The following is a 4,250-nucleotide window of genomic DNA, read 5'->3' as shown; positions in this document are numbered from 1 at the left end:
GTTTTGTACCTGTACATAAAGGTACAAATTAGTCACTAGAGGTACAGAAATGTTCTTTTAAAGGTACAGACAATAAGGTACAAAATTGTTCCTAGGTTTGGAGGTACAATATTGTCCTCCACTAGGGTACAGCTGGAGCGACAAAGCCTTTGTACCTTTTTAGGTCCATATCTGTACCTCTATTTTTTTGTGTGTAGAACCAAGCTGCTGTTCTTCATAATGGAGCAATAATAATAGCTCTTAGAACTCTATCCCTCTGGATTTTCATCAACACCCTACTTAACATACAGAAAGGTGGAATGATGTATGGCTGATGATTTGTCCATGAAATGGAGAAAGCATCACGGGCACAGGCCTCCAAGACACAAATTTATCAAGTTGAGAATTGTGCCTATTAGCAAACAAGTCTATGTCTGGGAGAAAACTGACAACAAATGCTAGAAAATATCTCAGGTTTTAGTTTCCAATCTGAACCATCTGAAAACACTCTAGTGTGTCTGCCACTGAGTTATGTTCCCCAGGCACATGCTGTGCAGTAATGTCATTCATGTAAGCCACTGCAGCTGTACTGTCAGATTGAATGCATACATGTAAAACACAAGACTGACTGAAAACAGCCTTAAGACAGAGAAACCCACTGGACCTTTATGTTATTCACCCACCAGTTGCTATTGAATGTATGGATAATCATACCAATAAATCTGGCCAGCAGCCTGATTGTAATCTTGTCTGCTGTAAGTATGACGTGAGCCTCCGCCAAAAAAGGCATTTATCCGTCTGTCAGCCAGATACACTCTGAATGTTACGGAGTCCATAACAAAACCAAAACACTATCTTATTAGTGGGAGTCTGAACAGACTTCTCAAAATTGATATAAAATCCTAGCTTTTCCAACTTTGTAACCATAAGTTGAGTCTGGGCAGCACTCTGCGATAACACCTGATTCATGATCAATGAATCATCATTATAAAAAGTGCAACGGATGCCTTGTTGTCTGAACCAAGCAAACACTGCTTTAATTACTTTCGTAAACACTCGAGGTGCTGAGCTAATGCCAAATGGTAACACCTGATGTTCATGCAGAATGTCCCTCCAATAAAATCTGAGGAATTTTCTGAAGTCTGCATGAATCATAATGCTAAAATATGCATTACGTAAATCCAGAGATGTGAAATAATCATTCTCTTGGGTAATGTCTAGTAGCTTTGTGAAAACAGCTCCATCTTGAAATGCTCGTCTCTGTTTTCCTTTTAAGGCAGTCAAGCCATTTTCAATTTTGCTGCATTCTTTCTTGCAAAGCTGGTCACTAACAGCAATTTTACAGGTTAACCATAGCACAGAATTGAATTTGCAGCTGTACATGCTTCTTCTGCCATAGCTGACACAGCAATTCTGTACACACTGTCTTCAAGAAACCATCTGAGTTTACCATTCTTTTTTGGTCGAACAAAAAATATTAGAGATGAACTGGTCTGAAACAGGTTCTACTATCCTGACAGCACCTTTGGCTATCGTTCTGAATTTCCAGATCAAGCAGATCTGACTCTTACTCTGAGAATTGAATTTTTTAATGGTATTTGACAGCTAAAGTGGTTCAGTGACAAAGTCTATTTTATAGTCTGAAACAGAGCTCAAGGCCCACTGATCTGCTGTAATGCTTTCCCATTCACTTATGCAATAGGCTAGTTTACCAGCAGTCATGTGTATGGTCCACTGACCCGTTTGTCAATCACGATCAGGGGTTTGCCAGCCTGTCCCCTCTGATCCATGGTGTCTCCCATCTTGAAGCTGGTGTAGGCTCCTCTCTGGGACCCTCGTCGGGAGTACGGTCCCCGCCAAATGTGGCGCCGGCTTCTCACGCTTCCTCTAGCAGTCAGTCTCTTGCTGTTGTTGTACCTCCCAGGAACACCTAGGTGAGGATAACCAACAGACACCTCAGCCAGTTCATTTATCTCTTTGATCCGCTTAACCAAGTCATCATCAAACAATTTTGCTGAAATTAGCATGTCAATGGGACACAAAGAGGTGTATATTCCTTGTAATCTTGGCCGGATTAAATAACATCGTCTCACCGACAATGAGTGCATAGTATGCCTTAACAGGCTAATAGCATCAGACCACAACACTGCGCTGAACTGTCTGCGCCACCGGTAGATAAGCCATGAATGAGGCCAAACACAGTACAGGACTACTTGGTTAGGCTTGGGCAGTTTTGCAGTGTAATCTTTCCTGTTTAGTACACAGTCCTCTGACTGACCTGTTAGAGTTACAGCTGTTTAACATCTGTACCACTGACCTTTAAATCCTTTTATTGCACCTGGAATAACTTTACTGCCATCAAATGTTAAATTTGCTCACCTGTTTCAGACATTTGATATGTTTACTGTGCTTCATTGTGGATCAAGTCCAGGTTTAGAGGATTTGGAAATGATTGTTTTCTTCATATTTACAGAACTCTGCTGTAATTTCTGAAAACCCAAATCAGACTGCTGGACCCTTTTATGCAGCTGCGTCCAAATTTCCTCATTAACTTCGGGTGCCAAAAGCTTAAAATAGCAATTATTGGGAGGGTATTTATCAGTAAAACTCTTCACAGAGTCCTCACTTATTCTTTTTATACATCCCAAATCCACAATAGAGGCTAATCATTAGCTATAGCGGGTCCAATTTTCACCTCTGAGTCAGCCTGTGGAATACTCCATACCTCTGGATCTCCATCCAGATTCTCAGCAAACTCTGAGGGATCAAAATAAGATGGAGCCTGAGAGCCATCCTGCTCACCTGCACTTGCAGTGTCTGGCACCTCCCAGCCATCATTATGGGCTGGATCAATTGAATCAGACAACTCCTCTGTACTAGGTCCTCTCACAGAACTATTAGTCTGAGAATTTCGTGCCAAAGTAGCAACCGCGCTCGTCAGCGACGAGAGCTGAGACATCAGCTGATTAAGCTCCAGGCTGTGATTTCAACACACTTGTATTCAGATCAGCCTTGTGTTGCACGTTAACAACATCACTCTGTCTTAGACTGTCGAGCCGAACCGGCTGCCGTCGCCGGAAGTAGCTCGGAGCTAACACGGCTCCCCTCTTTTACCAAGGTTTAGCTTAGCTTTTGTTGCCTGCGCCACAGGTTTGTGGACATCTGGAAGCCTGACGCTTCGGTTGGTCAATCTCACCCGACACAAGAGTACACTCACCCTGAGTTCAAAAAGGCGAAAAGCCCCGAAAACTTACCCCCATTGTCTGAATCTGATCCAAACAGATCAAGCACGCCCGCTCGAACCGAGACGGGCCGGCTTCACACTCATCATCACTCCTTTCGAGACTACATCTCCACCTCTTTTTCCAAAACACCTCAAGTCCTCAGGATCTGCACTCTGGGACTGGCCGACACGCGATTACACGCCGCTTAGCAAGCTAGCATATCCCGACCAGACAGCCCCGTGGCTAATCAGGGTACAGGATTGGACTTAAACCTGCAACATTGAGTCACGGATTTACTTCCTTTTCCATTTGCAGTCTATCTGCTTTTAAATCGCCACTAAAAACTCAGTGTAAAAGGAAGAGACAGCATCTCAAATACATATCAAATCCACCACTGCGTGGTGTCAACAATACTTACCTCTCGCTCTCCTCTCTCAAACGAAAAGTGACGGAGGCAGGCTAGGAAGCCTACTTATGGGGTCGCTAGGCATCATGGGTAATTGCCTCTTTGAAGAAGAGACCTCGCTCTCACAATATCTCAAATGATGCTATTTTACCTCTCTGAGACGAAAGGCGAACGTAAATGAAAAATAATGGACAAGACTGCGTGTTGGTCTGCCCAGGCTGGTTCTCCTCGGAGCTAACCGCGCAAGAGATCGCTTTTCAGCCCAACTTCACAGACTCCCTGACTGTTAGTTAGAGATGTTAGTTTAAAGTGTATCTTACCCCCCTGTGAAAAGATAACTCCGCCCCAAGGCGAAATTTGAAAAATGCATCAAAGTGGGTAGGGGAGGGGTTGTGGGTAGGGGARKGGGGGTTAGAGAGCGGAGGTGTGGCCAGGACGAGAGAACGTGACAGGCTAGCATTAGCATAATTGATGCTACATGGAGAGTGACCACAGTATCACAGATAGTTACATCTCTGAACGTCTGAGGTGGAGGATTTTTCACCCACATCAGCCTCAGACAGAGGAGGAGGAACGCTCCGTGACAGCCTGACAGAAAAAAATAAAAGCATACAGCTGCTCACGATCGCTAGTTTAAATCA

The 4,250-nt window shown here is 43.9% G+C and overlaps 1 protein-coding gene across 1 annotated transcript in view; it reads left to right on the top strand.

Moving 5' to 3' along the window:
* LOC106530668 (von Willebrand factor A domain-containing protein 5A) overlaps nucleotides 1-206 on the top strand; it is a gene marked incomplete at its 5' end in the record, with an annotated part of 3,905 nt that extends 3,699 nt beyond the window's left edge. Inside the window, 1 exon segment of the mRNA XM_014026340.1 lies at nucleotides 34-206.
* Nucleotides 207-4,250: the final 4,044 nt, after the last annotated feature.

Source organism: Austrofundulus limnaeus, unplaced genomic scaffold (genome assembly GCF_001266775.1).
Source record: "Austrofundulus limnaeus strain Quisiro unplaced genomic scaffold, Austrofundulus_limnaeus-1.0 Scaffold543, whole genome shotgun sequence".
In the NCBI taxonomy this organism is placed as follows: domain Eukaryota; kingdom Metazoa; phylum Chordata; class Actinopteri; order Cyprinodontiformes; family Rivulidae; genus Austrofundulus; species Austrofundulus limnaeus.
This window is presented reverse-complemented; position numbering and strand designations above follow the sequence as displayed.